The sequence below is a fragment of the Condylura cristata genome, unplaced genomic scaffold (assembly GCF_000260355.1).
Source record: "Condylura cristata isolate star-nosed mole 26May11 unplaced genomic scaffold, ConCri1.0 scaffold00027, whole genome shotgun sequence".
Lineage (NCBI taxonomy): Eukaryota > Metazoa > Chordata > Mammalia > Eulipotyphla > Talpidae > Condylura > Condylura cristata.
In genome coordinates, this window is record NW_004567128.1 from 11,687,397 (window position 1) to 11,705,362 (window position 17,966).

Sequence of the window (17,966 nt, forward strand, 5' to 3'; positions counted from 1 at the left end):
AAGGAAACCGGTCCCAGATAAGGAAATTGAATATTCAGATTTAAGATACAATTAATTGAAACCTACAATATTGTTCACTTAAGCAGATGTGGATAACAGGCCATGAGCTTTTCCAGCAGTGAAGATTCATGTCCACTGGGAGAGAAGAAAGAGAGAAAACTGTGAAAACTTTACAATCTCTTCACATTATTTCTAGGGACAGGCGTGATGTAAATTAGAAAGTATAGCAGCTAGTAAAACCATAAGAATGCTTCAGAACTTGTAGAACAGGTGATCAAAATTTTTGTTAAAAACATATTTTCCCATGGGTCTGTTTTCATTAATAAGGGGGAGACTTCATGCAGATGATTTGATACCTGCTTATTAACAGGAAGAAAATCCTTAGGTTTTTGAATAAAATTTTAATTTTAAAATACCACTAGATTAATAATAACAGCAAAGAATGGCAATGACAGTGTAGAAAGTTCTTGTATTCTCCATGCCCGTTTCCTCTTTTCCTCTAGTCTAACATTTTATGTAAGTATGGTGCATTTTTCTTTTTCTTTTCTTTAGTTTTTAAAGATTTACTTATGATTACAAGAATTGGGGTGTAGGCCAGAGGTGTGGGGGGCAGGTGAGAGGATTCACCAGAGACAGTGGGGAGCAGAACAGGCAGATCTACTGAAGTCCACTGCTGAGGGGAGCAGCCGGAGGGACAGGAGAGGTCTGCGGCGCCATGTGGGTCGGCTCCCGGGACAGGGATGGAACTCGTGCTGCAGTGTCTGTGTACAGCTTCATAGAGCTGCATTTTAACATGTTGCACCACTAGGGTGAACCAATGGTGCATTTTTCACAATTGATGAGCCATGTTCATTTATCAGTGTCAACTAAAGTCCATACTTCATTCATGTTTCTTTAGTTTTTTGTTCTAATAACATTTTTCTCTTTCCAGATCCCAGCCAAGATCCCACAGGAGGTTCAGGTGTTACGCTCCTCCAGGCCATGCTAGTTTCTCACACATTCCTTGTTGTTGATGACCTTGACACATTTGAATATTAGTTCTGTGTTTTGTAGAATGCCCCTGAACTGGGATTTGTCTGATGTTTTGGTCTTGAAAATGTTAGTGGGTAGACTGATGGGGCCCTGGGACCCTCCAAACTTGTACATCGGTAAAGGATTCTGCATCCGTCGTGTAAAGATAAAGCATACTCTTAGTGGGTAAGATCTTAGTAGAATGATTATGCCTGCAGAGGGAAGATGAGAAAGGATAGTAGTTTCCCAGTGAAACATCCCAAGGTGGCCCATCCCCTCATGGGTAAATGCCCAACAGTTGGCTGTAAGCAGGGCTGCTGAGACTCAGAATCTTGTCATAAGTCTGAAGCACATTGCGGTGAGGAACCATCAAGATGGGGCAAAAAGGGGCAAAATTAAAGTACAAATCAGGATGCAGGCTGCCAGCGTCAGCCGCCCCATGTGTCTCTCCCTCACATGTCTCTCCCAACTGTCTCCTCCCAGTCTCCCCAGTTCCTGGTGCAAACTCAAAGCTGAGAAAATATAGGCCCTTCTTCTCCACCTGTCTTTCTTTATCTCTCTCCAAGTGTCTCCCCTTTGTGTCTCCTGTCACTCCTGTCAGCTTCTCGTCACTCAGCTCCACTCCTCATTCAGTGGGACAGAGCACTCGGACCCGCTCTTTATGGAGATGCCCTGCTCCAAAGAGACTGGCCACTAGTACTTGGCCAGGAGGTGAAGGGCCCTTTTCATTTCTCCACTGTCAAATTACCACCCCCTTCCACACTGTCCTCTATGTGAGGTAGTGTATCACGGTGCAACTCACACTTATGGGGTAGTGAAGAAAGTTTTCATTATAACTGCAATGGAAAAAATCACTATTGTTGGCAAACACTGGAATCTTTAAGCAACCAGTGTTCCAAGTGCACCAAGCAGGCTCATGTGACCAGTCAACTGAGTGATGTGTAGGTGACACCTTGTGAGAACCAGTAAGTGGCCATAGTAGAGTAGGCGCCTTTAGGGCAGGTTGCTTTGTCTGTGAGAGATGGTTAGAATTATAGGCTCTGGAAATTTGGTTTACCACAGCTGCCATTTCTCTGATGTATTTCAGGTCCTACCTGTGCTTGACCCAAGTTAGAAGAGTGATGCTTTGCACTAGGAGAACATCTCAGGAAGGCTTATTAAAACACCAGTGTGGGTCTCCATCCCCAAAGTTTTTGACTCAGGAGGTCAGAGCAGGGTCTGACATTTACACTTTTAATAAGTTCTCAGGGTACCCGCATGCTGGGAAGTGTGCTTTGAGCATCTCTGGGGTACACTGTGTGGCCCAGACAGCTGAGCCACACCATGTGAATCTTCCACAGAATCACAGCTTATTGTCAGGATGTCTTTCACTTAAGGCAGCCACAAGAAACCCCTCTGACACCTCTCTGCTTCTGGCTTTTCTGTGAGGCTATTCTGCAGACACTGCAGGCTGACACAGTTTCCTCTTTAGATTACACCATTTGAATTCCTACACCTGGAAAAGCTAAAACTGATAGAGGACTTGTTTCTGGAGAAGTGGGTGGTGTAATGTGTTACTTGGCTTTGGGAAGGCTGCAGCCCAGAGTGACACTGTTGACTCCTCAGGTTCCTGTGTTTTTTCCTTCATGCTGGGGTCCCTGCTCCATTTGATTCAGTTATTTTTGTATCTGTACTAAACATAACAGCAGCATACAATTCCTTTTGGAAATTAGCAATAGCCACTGGCCTACATCAACATTATTAGCACTTTACTTGTTTAAATAATCACCCCGCCTCCCACTTCAGATTTTTTTTTAAATTTCCATTTTGCAGATGAGAAAATGAAGAATCAGGTGTATCATCTTCCTAAAGGTCACCCAACTACAAAGTGGTGGACTTGAGATCAAAACCCAAGTCTCTCTCTCTCTCATCGGGTGCTTCACAGTTTTCCAGAACCCAAGAAGGGGCTGTGTGTTGTGGAAAGAATCTGCGTGGCCACTTGCTGGCGTTACCACTGGTACCTGGGGCTTCTTCCTGGCTCAGCTTCCTCATTCCTATGTTGGGGGTCTCTAGAACCTGCCGGCACAGAGTTGTCCTCAGTATGAAGAACATCATGGTAAGTACTCAATTACTATGTTCTGTCTCTCAAAGCCACTGCCCACATGAAATTATGAGTCTTTATTTCATTTCTTTGGGTAACCAATGGCAGCTGAGTTAATAGTTTCCTTTATTTGTAAAGGAAAAATTTAGGGATGAAGAAATATTGCTGCCTTAATATTAGCATGAAGTTTATATTTATTTTTTTTAAGATTTGTGCATGCATACAGGACTGGGGTACAGGCCAGAGGTGCAGGGCTGGTGAGAGATTCACCAGAGACAGAGTGGGGAGCAGAACAGGCCGACTGACGAAGTACACTGCTGAAGGGAGCAGCGGGCGAGACAGGAGAGGTCTGCCACGCCATGTGGGTCGCCTCCCTGGCTGGGGATCGAACTCATGCCAAAAGGTTGCAGCTGGCTTTGTAGTGCTGCACTTTAACCTGTTGCGCCACCAGGGAGGGCCCTACATATATATTTAAAGCTCTCTTGAGTTTGCTGTTACTATATGTAAATGTTTTTCAGATTAAAGCTTAAAAAGGTGATCTAAAACTGAGCAAAACTATGCAGTGTAAATACAGGGTCACAATTTTATTCTTGGATAAAATAATTCCAGTGACTGAGGAACATAAATTGAGCTCGCATTCCTAAGCTGCATGGGTCAGAGAACTTAGTACAACACAGACAGACTATGAAATCTTTCATTGCTACCAGTGCTTGAAGTTGTACTGTCAAACCCTCAATTACCTGCCCCGTGTTCTTATGTGAAATTTTGTCTGTGGAATTCTTTGTCTTTACCTCAGTTTGTTTTTCACACAAACTGTCTAGCAGGTGTGTTGAATGTCATTACTGAAGAAGTGGGCTCTGCTCCTGATCTCATCAAGCCACAACAGTCCCTTCATTTCCTCCCATTGGTTGCACTTTGCTCCTCTCCGTTACTCCTTGGCTTGTGTTCTAGCTTGATTTTTTTCCTTTGGAGAAATGGTCTGTTTCTGAAATCATACTAGTTTAGAGATGTGAAGATTTTGTTCTCTCTGACCCTTGACATTAGCCTGTGCATATGAACTGAGCCTCTACGTGGCTGCCGTGGGAATGAGTCAGTGACATCCACTAGCTCTGAAATCACATCTGTCCTGCATGGGATAAATTCCCCTTAACACAGTGTTTTGGAAGCTAGTATCTAGGAAATAAGATCTTATAATAATAATATGCTAACTATAATAGCAATAATTCAAACGAGAAAAAATGCAGTCCAAGGTCAAAAAACTTTTTAAAAGGTCTGTGTTCCCAGATTGTCTACATGCCTGCACTCTTCTGTTAGTGTAAGCAACCCAAAACTGACTAAGGATCTTCTGTGTCCCTCTGCATTTGTAAATCGGATATTTGCATTCATCATTCCTTATCATTCCTTCTTGATTGGGAGAGCTGGCTCATTTCAATGCTAAAAATTCCCAGAGATTAAAAATACTGTCTTTTTTTTTTTTTTGCTTAGGTTCTTATCTGAAAACATTTCTTGAAGTTTTGACAGCTGCAAAGTAACTGTTGACTTTGTACAGAGCATAAGCTGTCTCGTAGCAAATAACTAACTTTGCTCTCCTTGAGTAAGTTACTCAAATTCTGTGTGCACTTCTACATATGTCAAATATATACAGACTAGTACACATTTGGCAATGCTGTGGTAAGGGTTATGTAAAGCAACAAACGCAGAGACGGGTTGACGTTAGGGACAGATGAGGTGCTCAAAGATGTTCATTTCCATTGGTAACAATGTGTATCAAATGCCACTGATGGTCTATGAGAGTACCCCAGGGAAGAATGTCTTGTAGAATTTCAACCTGAAGGAAAGGGGAGAACACTAACACTCTTAGAAGAGTCAAAACATGTCACCCCTTACCATCATTCAGAAATGACATATGTGGTTTAACGATAAACTGATAGGTACAGTTCCCTTCACAGAAATTATACTATCTAGAGGAATTCTAATAGCTTCAAGTCCAGTTGACACTCTGTGACTAATATTTAAAATAAATAATAGACAACAAAATTAATAGCTGGCATTTTAAATGCCACAACTTGTCACTAAATACTGGTGCTCCCTAAACCTTTAGCTGCCACCTTCCTGCATGGTCCAGCACCACTGTCCTCTGCCCAGTGGTGCTGAAATGTTCTGTAATATCCACAGACAATTCTGTGCCCTATTTTTGGTACTCCATTTAACTTTTTGCCAAATCTGAATTACTGGGGTTTGAACTATTCAAATGCTACCTCATGCTAGCTTTCAGATTGATTCTAATTGCATTAATTGATAGTAATTTCCCCATCCAAAAATTTGGGGGAGTAATTTAGTCTTGGTAAGACTTCTGAAGCCACTAAGGTGCCACCACCTGAAGACTTTAGTGCACTACAGTGACATAAAAAAGTGCATACTAGAACTCTGAGTTTTACAAAGAGGTTTATTTATAAGCCGTATCTTTTGTGACAACAGTCCTCTAAAACCGTTGGCAAATAATACCCCAGTGGACAGATACAAAATATGAGAGAACAGTAAAGGAAAAGAAGCCTTATGTCGAGCATAGCAGTTCCCTAGTCCTCCCATACACTCCTCTGTCTTCTCTTGTTTATCTAGTGGGACCACTACTCATTAAATGGCCAACTTCCAGGGCGACTATCGGAGGAACAGTCTGTCAGGCATTGCCTGCCGTGGGTAAAGGATAGATAAGACAGGAAGGATAGTGTTCTTGCTCTTTTTTGACTTTGCATTTTAATTTGAGACTTAGCCTGAGACATGCCCCCCAAATAAAAGTGCAGCAATGAAGAGCATTAGCAAAGCGACAGGCAGAATTGTTTGCATAGGTGGTTGGATGGCATGTTAGGTGGTTGGATGGCAGGTGAGGTGGTTGGATGGCATGTGAGGTGGTGCATCTCGTTTGTATGCCAGTTTGCAGTGTGTTTTATTTTGCATTTATTGGAGTAACATTACCCTGTAAGGTAAGTTTCCGATGTGCCTCATTAAAATCAGTATGTGTATATACTACATTATGTTTACCTCTAAGAGTCCAGTTCTAACTTCTACCATACAGTTGTCTATGTTCCCCCTCTGCCCTCTAGAAATCATTGTCTGCAAGTTTACACAAAATCCATCTTCAAGTGCATCTTTGTCCTAGCATGGCCATTGTTCTGTGGACATAGTTGTGTGAAAGAGTGTTCTTTGTGGTATTATGTATAATATAAACACAGAAACATCCTGAATGTTCATCCATGGGGTATTGGTTAACAAATCATGGCTCTGGCAGAGGATGGAACATTATGATAAAAAGAACAAGACAGCACTATAGGTACTGGCATTAAAGATTTAGTTTGTCGGTGAGGAGAACAGGCTGGAGAACAGATAAATGTCTTGGAGATGCATGCATCTATGACCCATATACATTAATGTAGAGAGAAAAGCTCAAATGGTAGTGCTGACTTTTAGCCATGTCTTCATAAAGAGAAAATCAAGGGACAAAGGGAGGTGGGACTTTTTGTTTAGACCCTTTGCTGTTATCTTCATAACTATATTACTTTGGTGTCTAGAAATACCAAGACAAATGAAGTGTAGAAAGTGACATAGTAATGAGAAGCAGATGGCGTTGACAAAGAAACATTACTAATAATGATGTCAATAACTGAAATATCCAGAGTGCTTACCGTGTCAGAATAGGACACTTGGCATATGATCTCATTAAGTTTCTGATACTGACGGGGAGCCAGGGCATTGCAAAGTGAGATCACTGGCCCAACATCACACAGCCAGCTCAGTACATGGCGGAGCCTAAGTACCAGGTGCCAAGGCGTGTGCTGTTAGTGCCTATGTTACACCTGCTTTGTCCTCTACAGCATCTTCTATTCCTGTGAGGCCTGTTTGAACACCCGAACTCTCCAGGAGTGTAACAGCCATAATTGTGTAATGATCCTGCAAAAGGAGAAGGAAAGGGGGTTCTGCCTTTCAGCATTGCTTTGGAGCAGAAAGGAAGGTTTCATGTCTATGTTTTCCCTGTGAAACCATCAACTCTAAGACATTTAAATTTCAGAGCGTTGGGCAACACTTTAAGCAATTTTTTGTTATTCTTTCAATGTTCAGCGGATTGATGCTTATACATGCTTATAACAGGAAGACAGCAGCTTGGGGTGGTTTGTGAATGGGGATGGAGGGTAAGTCACGGCTTAACCTTGCCTAGGTGGGCGTTCACCCCTTCTGACCGCGGTGGCATGACCCATTGCAGCTTCAGACCGATGCAGAGAGGTGGGAAGGTGGTTCTTTAGTGCCTCAGCAGATGATATCACTGTCGTCTGGGATACTGCAGAAGAGAGACCGTTTCCCTGCACTGCCAGCCACTTTCCACTGCAGAGTGCCCTTGCTGAAGATACAAGGAGGCTGGCAGCGTGGGGGACAGTCTCCCCACTGCAGTATGCATTTTCTCTAGTGGTTTCTGTGTTCTGTTATTTTCATTTATATTCAAAAGTAATCAAGCCCATTTACCTGTGTGTAGCTCAAACCTCTGTTTGCCTGTAAAGTATAGCACGCATGACACTCCCCAAACCCAAGCCCCAAAACAAAGCAAATGCAGCTATGAAATCACCTTGCTGTTTCTCTATTTTTATCCTTAAAACCGCATTTACACTTCTGCTCATCAGAATCAAAAGCCCATCAAAATGTTCACTTTCTGTGATGTTCCATAAGGTGCACAGATGCTTTCAGCTTTTCTGAATTATTTGCAACCCCCATGATCTTCCTCTTTCCTCTCCTTGGCTCTGAAACCTGCTTTACTTTGCAAGTATTTACAAGTTTTGCTGTTTTTACCAGTAAATGTACTTTGCTTACAGGTTAGCAAAATCCTTTAGGGTGGGAAATGCACCCTAAATGCATCAATTTAATTTATTCTGTGGCTAGGTTTGCACACAAAACTACTGCAGGCGTCCTTTAATCTTCTGCGTGATCTTTATGAATTATGATGTAGATGGTGAATCTCAACCTTTCTTTAAGTCAAGCCAAGTCTTAGTAAAACTTACCAAAATGTATATAGGCTTTATTATTAAATAGAAGTGGGACATTCTCTTAGTTATTGAACTTAATGTGATAAAAGGAAGCATCTGAAGTAGATTTTTATTAACATGACTGCATTTCTTTGCATAATACCATTTAAAAAGCTAGCTAGTGCTATACACCATGCCAAGATTTAAAAAAAAAAATAGAATAAAGAACTATGAGCACATGAATTACAAGTTCTTTGTATTTATTTTTTACTTTATTTTCGCTAGCACAGCATCTCATCTAGTTAAAACTCTACCAAACACTATCTTTAAATCTATCTTTGTTAGTGCTGTATATGCCAAGTAATTATTGGAATCTTTTACCTGTTAACTCACTTCATGATAGGGAATTGTAACTTGGGAATGTCCTGGAGTCTTTGGGAAGTGGATTGCCTAACCATAGAGATAATTGTTCTTAAGATTTCTTTTCCTGGGATGTTGGTCATTAATTACCTTCAACAACCATTACTTTACTAGGAAATTAAAGGCTTGAAATGTCATTCATGACTTTTTTTCTTGTAAGGGCCTTTCTGAGTTTATTGAACATTTATAGCTATAACAATAATGATAATACCCCCTTCCCCTTTAGTTAATTTTATTTTTTTGGTTTCTATTTTTGGTTTGTTTTTTAAGTTGCGGATAGGTCTTAGTGTTAATGTCAGCAACATGCTGCGTGGCGTGACTTCAAACACTTCATTCTTGAAAATGTTTTGATTTTCTCCCCTCTCCTCATAAATGCATTTGCTCAAGTATACAAATTTATGAAAGGATTATTGTTTGGGGGAAAATGTCAAAATATCTTCAAATATCTTCCATTATATTCTTTGTTGTATATCTGTCTTCCCTTCTGTTTTATTATTAAGAGGTTGAAGAATTTGAAGTCTGTCAAAACAGTGCATTAAATGATTCTGAATCATCATGATCCAGTGTTTTGTTTTCTTCTCCCAAAGATGGGCAGCCTGAATAATGATTGTTGTGCAATTGTGACATGACTAGACCAAGAGTGATCCCAAGCCTCTTGTAGGATGAGGAAGTGAAGAAGTTGGCTGGTTAGTAGCAATGGGTAAGAACTTTCTGGAAAGCTTAGGCCATCTAATGTTTATTTGGAGGTATGGCTTTTGATTTTCTTACATATTTTTACCTGTGTATATACAGTGTTTTTAATTATTTCCATACTGCATATCTTAAAAAAAAAATCCCTGTTCTCTTTTGGTTTACAGTTTCACTGACAGAAAAAGAACAAATGAAACGTGATTTATATAACTTGCATGGGTTTTCAATTCAAGTTGAAAACTTAGTTTAAAGATATAAAAATCATAACAGGGCTACTCCAGGCACGGGTCTTTGCTTTGTTCCACTTTATTTTGGGATAAATACTTTCAATGGGAGAAGTGTCAGTTGGATTTTGGCAACTATCAGTGGGTCAGCATCTATATCACCTGAGCGTGTTCCTCCTCTCCCACTGAAAGAGTATTACCTTGGAACGAGTCTTGACTGCTGGCATCTCATGATGGCTAGCTCCTTTCCCTGGAGTTGTACTTTTGCGGCAGATGGTGTTGAATATGTGCATATATTTTTGTGATCAATGTCAAATTGAAGTCTGAATTAGTACAGGAGAGAAGTGTGTAATGGCAACATAGCTGTAAAGTGTTGGAGTTGGGTGTTAGATTAATTCATTGCCATCTGTCTTTATTTTGCTAATCTATTTCTGCGGATACCATACAAGCATTGTTACCTCTTGTACAAAACTCTGTGTGTCTGTTCTAGTATACAGACTTCCAACAATGGCTGCAACACCTTCCTTCCCAGTTCCCAGGACCCAAACCAAAACAATAGTTCTTTGCATATCTCTACTGGTACAGTTTGTTTTTTAGGTTTGATTTTACCCACAGTTTTCTATAGACAGTGAGGACCCAGGTGAGTCCTTGTGTTACAAGAGACAGGTAGTTTACTCTAGAACCCTAAAAACCAAATCTACTGATAAATTTTCTAGGGCTGACTTTCTCTATTTGAGCTTCATTATTCAACTACATAATGATAAAAATATAATTGGAATTTTTTGGGGGGTAAATAACAGCTTTTTGGGAGGAATTTTTTCTGAAGAAATGTAATGTGTGAGTTAGTGGTCACACAAAATACATTCCTATGTAAAATAAGCTGGTCAAATCTATCTCATTAATAAAGGTGGTAGAATCTGTACATTATTTTCAAAGGTAAGGACTAATTTACTTTTAACAGACACAAGAGAATTATTTCTTAAACGAGTTTATCCTTTTACCTCTGCATATAAAAAAATAACTTTTTATTGATTTTGACAAAGGAGAAAGGTGAATGGGTTTTTGCTCACTTAGATGTTAAAATAGATTTTAAAGTTTGAAGAATAAAACCAGAATGGGAAGTCGTATCTTAAATAACATAAGTCTATTTTGCCAGTTGTCTAAGAGTTCATTACCACTTATCATAGAGTTAATCAAAAAACTCCAAATGCCACACTATATAAAACTAGACATTTTATAGTAGGCAATAAAGTTACATACCCTTGCTAGGTCCCTGCTAGTATATTACATGTCTGCATCTTTGTGTGGATGCTTAATTCCTTTGTAAACATTACCTTACAATCTGGACAGTTTGAATATTTGTTTTATTTAAAGGTGACATATTTGGTGTGTGTGTGTGCGCGCACCAGTGAATGTAACATGTTGGAGGATTTCTATCAGAAATAGTACCGAAACAAAGTCTCCTTTTACCTAGGTTTTCAGGATCCATAAATATCAGACCAGTATCCTTTAGGAAATGTCATGTTATGTGTGACTTCAACATGAGGCAGAATCGTGGCTGCTGGAGTACACACCCGTGCTGACTAATGTACTTTTGACTCTGTTATACTAGCCTAGGCCACTTGACTTGGCCAGTTTAAGCCACATAGCTTGTTTTATAAATGTTAGACTTAGTTTCACAGATGCTGGCTGACAATATTTCTATTGCCCAGACAACCCAACTTTCTTTTTTCTCCTTTTGCATGTCCAACTCAGCAGTACTTGCTTTTTGATCCATAAGAGAGTTATGCTCATGTCTGGAAAGTCCCTTGAATTCTTAGGATAAAAGATGCCTTCTGAATACCAAGTTTTACATTATCGATCACTTGCTAGAGTGTATATCCTGTCCAACCTAATTTCCTCACTAGAAAACTTTGCCATCCTACCTGCTGACACTTCCTTTTCACTACTTTCTGTTGGCTTCTCTCCTCTCTCTGCCATGCTGTGATAAAATCACTATGGTTAAAGCTAAAGTCAAACCTTTTAAAACCTCATCAAGTATTGTTTTTTCCTATCTATGATAGAATATCACTGACCAAAAATCTAAAGAGCTTCATGGAGGGGGGGACCATAAACAACTCCCTAAAATGGAAGCTACACATCAGTAGAGAGAAAAGTAACTCCTTGCAGTGTGCCACCATGCCAGGGCGCTTTCACGGGTTTTAGTAGAAAGTGGTACTTTTATAGCCACTGGTCACAACGAAGTTGGAGTAGTTGTTGATGCTCATACTGCTGTTATTGGCGGTCACTAAAAATTGAGAATTGCTGTTTTTTTTTAAGATTTATTTATTCATACAGAAATGGGGTACAGGCCAGAGATATAGAGGGTGAGAGGATTCACCAGAGACAGAGTGGGGAGCAGAACAGGCTGACTGACGAAGTACACTGCTGAGGGGAGCAGCGGGCGGGTCAGGAGAGGTCTGCCTCACCATGTGGTCACCACTGGGGCAGGAGGGAATAAAACTCATTCGGAAGCATGCGGAAGCCGTTTTAACCCGCTGCGCCACCAGGGAGGGCCAAGAGAATCACTGTTTTTTAAAATCACTTTACTATATACAGATACCTTAGCGAAAATGGATTTATTCATAAATTCCACAGATTGCAAAGGTGTTCAGCAGAAAGCAGGTTAGTTCTGGCGTCATAGGCTATATGTCCTGAGAATTTTGGGAAAAAAGGAGCTTTTGCGATTTAGACAATTTTGGTGAATTATGAAGCCCACGAACTATGGTTGGGTCTATACTTTTTCAGGAGACTGGAAAATCACCAAGAAAATGACTAAGAATACTTCTAATGCATTGCCATATAGCTGCTAAAGTTCAAGTGGTAAACAAATAAAGGATGGAAATGTCATTCTGGTTTCTAAATATACCATAATTTCTTTATGAGGTTCCTCTTATCAGGAAACTTCCGCCTTGAGGATTCTTTGACATCTAATTTGTTGAACTGTTTATAAAACATGGAAATGTGAAGATGCATTAGATGTTGTTTACAAAATATTCATGGATCAAAGTTGAAAAAACTCCATTTTGAACTCAACTGTTGAATGTCGTCTGATTTTGGTATGTTATTAGGGAGCTTGCTTTGATGTTTCTATGCCTAGGAAGAATTTAACATGAGACTTCTCTTGATTTTTTGTGATAGACCAGATTATAGTTCAGCAAATAGTAATTCTCTTCCTCTCCAGCTCCCTGGGAAAATTATATGCTCCCCTATACCATGGATACTGCACTTGGCCACGTGACTCGCTTTGGCCAATGAGATGCTGGTGAATGGGAGGTGAGCAAAGGATTGAAATGCACCAGTGCAGTTGGGCTCACACTAGGCCTCTATACCTCTGCCATGAAATATTCATGTTCTAGCAAGCTCTCTGGCCCAAGAAAGCCCCTACTTACATAAAACACACTTGAACACAACCTATGGCTTAGAATTAAGCTTGCGTCCAGTGCAGATCGGCTGAACTGACAGTTGGTAACACAGATATATGAGTAAGAAATGAATACCTATTATCTTTAATGTGGTGGCAGTGAGTTATTGTATAGGAAAGCTAACTGAAACACTTGGAATTAGTGATTTTAGCATTTACATTTTCAATTCTCTTCATATATGTTCATAAAATGAGAGACTTGCATTTTGCTACAGCATGAAGTTGAGTTTTGGTTACTCATCGAACAAATGGGGCCAGTGCTTCCTCTTCAATGTGATGTTGTTTCCTACTCATTGCGTACATATTTTATGGGGCAGGAATGATGCTTGAGAAATTAAGAATTTGGGACTTAACTTTTGTGAATATCGAAGGTTTACCATATATTTAATTTCAGGGTAGAGGATCTATGATTAAAATTCTTAGCTATATACATTCCATTTGGCATAGCAGATTTGAAGGGCTTATTGCCTAATTTTTCTTCATTAAAATAAGTGATAAGGTGTGTATGTGTAAAAAGAGAAGGGAAGTGTGGAGAGCTTCACAGACTGGATCATGTAGTAGAGGGACCTGAAAGTTAGAATAATGAGACCAGAGCATCTTTGATTTTTTTCTTCTAGCTAATTTCTTCTCAAAAGCAAAACAATTTTTCTTGTTTCTCTTTGAGAAGGCACAGAAGCAATATAGCAAGACATCGTAGGTGTAGGTGCCCATATCAGAAGCCACACTAACACCCCCCTTTTCACCATTTTCTACACTTTCACAGTGCCTTTGGGGATCATTCCAAAATAAAGAACTTATAGTCAATTTCTCTCTTAGGATCTGCTTTTGGTGGAAGTTAGAATTCTAGGTTAACCCTGTTTCCTAATTGAAAATAGGCTTTGTTTTATAATTGGGCTTTTTTTCCCCAAAAGAATGAATACAGGAATGTCTCAGTTAATTTTAAGAGTCAAATTGTAATGTATTACAGAAATATCCAGAAATAAAGTCATTCGTTTAGTTAACCTGGGTTTATTATTTTCTACTTTTGTTATTTGAGTTTATACTCCCATTCAGCGTTACATAAATGGGAAAAGGTTCTGGATTCAATGAATGTAGTTATGGCTAGGACACAGTCCAGTTCCTTTAAGAGCTCAAAGTGTAGTCATAGGGACAGTGATATGACACCTGTGTCACAGGAAATTGATTACCTGCTGTAGGAATACAGGAAAGTGCAACTCATTCAGCCATCCCTAAGGAGATCGTGGGTAAACAGTCTGAGAGAAGTTAGCTTCATAAACTAGTGTCATTAGAAGTTCAGCGAATGGTCAAAGGCATAGAGTTGTAAGATGGTGTTGTATTGGGGAATAGACAATTTTGGTTATGCCTGAAGTGTAGGCTTTCTGTGATGCAGTACGAGGAAATGAGAACCAAGGCAGCCTGGTACCCTTGCCTTGGGGCCTATGCTCCGTCTGCCGTGTTGGCCCACATTTGACTACACCCCCTTGACAAGGTGAGAAGTCCATGGGGCTTGTGGGATACACCTACCCAGAGAGTGACATTGCTCCCCAGAACCGTGTGTCATGGTCTCCCGTTTTCTTCCTAAGGTCTGTCTTCCTGACGCGGGACTCACCAGGACTGAGAGTACCCCCAGACCTGTCTGTCTGGGAATGTAGCTGAGATTAGGCATATATGTTGGGTGGCCTTAAGCATATATGTTGAGTGTGTTAAGGAAGCACCTTCTGTCTACGTGAGAGAGATTCAGGTAGCCAAAACAGGGATGGGGGCCAGAGGCCTGCAGGCTGTCCTGGAAAGCCTCCATTTGTACATTTGCGTTTGGCTCTGCAGATGTTAGGAGCAGGCTAACACGAGTGCCTGACTCTGGCGTGGCTCAGGAGAAAACCTGTTCCCTAAAAAGGTGAATAATAGGGTAAGGTGAGTGGTGACTCTTAATAAAAGCCTTAGTAAAAATGAAAGCAAGCCACCATGATGGAAACGATAACTCTTACATTAGACATATTTGATTACATTAACATTCAAAGGAGAACGAGAACAAGTGAGAGCCTAACAGCAGCTTTGCTGAGAGCCGCTTAGAGGCACCTGCAGTTTCAGCCTGTGACCGAGTCATGGAGCCTGTCCATGTGGGTGTCTTTCCCAGAGCCCCGGCTGCTCAGCAGGATGTCAAGGAGAGAAGGCGCCTGCTAGTGTTCAGAGAGGGGGAGTGGTTGATGTCAGGGTCAGAAATCAATGAGGGGTAAAAGATGAAATGTGCTGGCAAGAAAGTGATTGAAATGGTTCCTGGCTGCATTCCGATTATGGGGGACTGTGTGGAACTGGGTGGGTATGATAACTTGAAAGAAAAAGGAAGAATGAAGGAAGTAGTGCAGGTCATCTAGCTAAGTTGACAAGTAACTGCAGAGGAAGAATAGGTGTTGTTTCAGCCAGTCGGGGCTTGAGTTTTGTATATTTCCAGTAGAAGGTCTCCTGGAGAGACAGAGGCCCTAGGAGACAGTCACTTAGTAGAATGGGGCTGCGAATGGAGCAGGTGTCCGGCTGTGGATTGTATGAGACATCGTCGAGGACACGGAAGTTGCCCAGCAGGAGAGAAGGGCTCCGCTTTGACAGGAGGCGGAAGTCCTCATTGAGTAGCAGGGGGGCGCTCAGGATGCAGAGGCGACTACCAGGAGACTCAGGAAATGGAGCCACTGACATCATCTTGAGAGCTACAGTATTTCCACAGGACCATGTGGGGTTTTTTCCAGCCATAGGAAGGGAGGAGAATCTACTGGATATAAGATTAGTATCACTCGGTTCCTGCCCTTCAAGTAGCTTTCAACAAATTAGGGAGGCGGATGCATAACAAAATTTAATACGGTGAGGCACATGATTATAGAATGATATATCAGATGCTATGATATCAGCAATAAAGGCAACGTATTCCTTCCATATAATGCTTTAAAGGGCTTCCTGAAGGAAATCTATTATTGGAAGATGATAAAATGTTCTACTTACACTTGAGAGGGCTTCAAGATAAATGGTGGTATCTTGGAAGAACCAGATTCTAGCTGGCTAACTATTGAAAATAGTAATGAAAATAAGCAACCAATTTTATGAGAACATAGGGGAAATCAGTTTGTATTGACTATAGAAAGGAACATGCTTGAATTATTATTCATGTGCAAATAGATGCCCTGATTTGCAGCAACATGGGTGGAACAGGAAGGGATTGTGCTCCACAAAATAAGTCAGAAAGAGAAAGACAAGTACCAGTTGGCTTCACTTCTGTGTGGAATCTAGAGAAACAAAACGAAGGGTCAGAGAAAACCAAACCCAAACCAGCGTTAGGAATCTGACTGCAGAATTGAGTCTCCCAGACTGGGGGTGAAGGAAACAAAGGAGGAGGGAGTTCAGTGGGCTGTGTGGAGGGCAGTGGCAACCCTGGTGGGGCTGTGGTGTGGTAGCAGACGTTGGAAGAGGTGTGAATCTCCGTGTCTGAATAATGTACAGTGTTTAAGCCAGTGCTTCTTCAGTCTTTAAAAAATTATATACTAATAGCATAAATCTTAAGTGTTCCCATCATTTAAAATATGCCCTGATTTATAGTGTTTGCTGAATTCCACATTAAGGATTCTCTTACTCTGTCTGATTTCAGGCTACCGGCATAACCTTGCCAATGTTATAGAAGGCCCATGAGAGTCAGTTCCAGCTCACCATGGAACTAAATTTCTAGAAATACAAGTTTTAAAAGAAAAATTTCTGTAGAAGAAAGAGTTACTTCAGGTTGGGGGAAGAGGAGTGAAACTAAATAGGGTTAGGTGACTTAAGGGTTCCATTTGGGGACAGTCCGCAAGGCTGTCAGGGATAAGAGGCTTAACCTTGAGGTACTGGGTAAGTGCAGCCTTAAATCTAAGTCTTTTCTCAGAATTGCTGATACAATATTGGTGAAATTTCATTTTGGGGCATCTCAAGAAGGTTTTGCTTAGGATAAATAGTGATACGTTTGAAAAGTATAATAGCAATTTGGAAGTTTCCAAGGAAACAAGACCTGGGTTTCTAGATCAGCAGCAGCACCAAGCCTTGTACACAAATGCAGTGAGGACTGTTGCAGAGTGAAATTGAACCCAGCCCATCACCCGGGTCCAGTGGAGCATCTCGTGCCCGAGGGCACCTTTTGCTAATTAATAAAAGGGCATCTGCTGTGGAAGCTGCAACCTTGAATACACCCACCTTCCCAGGGATATTTGCTGATTTGAGGAGCCATCAGGAGATAGTAAAGATAAAAATGGGTTTAATTTTGTTGAAAATTGAGGCATTGCAGCACAATGGAGAAACAATACGATGAAACTTAGGTGGGATGTCTTACCGTAGCCTCGTAAATGTGGTATCTAATAGTTATTCAAATGTTTACTGTACTGATTGTCTGCGTTTGAGTTGATAAAGCTAGACAACTGCAAACCCAAATTCACTATTGTTTTTTGTTTGTTTGTTTACTTACACAATTATTTTTTTTCTCCTAATACAAGACAAAATATAGTCACAGGGTTTCCCTCCAATTCTTTTAAGGTAGAAATCTAACAATCTGAAAAAGATCATCCAAAAATTTAAAAAAAAAAAAAGATTTTTCCAGCACACCTAAAAAAAAATGAAAGAAAGAAATCTAACAATATGGGTGGTGCAATCAGTATATCCAAGACCCAACCTCTGCAGTTACAGGAAAGGAAATAGTTTACCCTCTGTCCTTCTCAGGTTCTTGGTTGAGACCTCTTGGTAATAAAAGATTAACAGGAGAAAAACAAATAGAATGTAATACATGTATACTTCCTCTATACAGGGAGAGTCCCAGGAACACCAAGAAAACCCCAGAAATGACCCAAACCACTACCTTAAATACCATCTCCAGGTAAAGACAAGAAAATGTTGTGGTGGGGGGGAGCCAATCACGGGAGGCTGTCGGGAAAAACATAGTAAGCAGAGGTAAGGTTGTGTGTAGATTTAGGTCATTGCCTTCTTCACTGATAAATTTCTAGAGATTTAGAATCATCTTTTTCTTATTGGAACACAAGAAATCACCCTTATAAACCGACATTTCCCTTGTG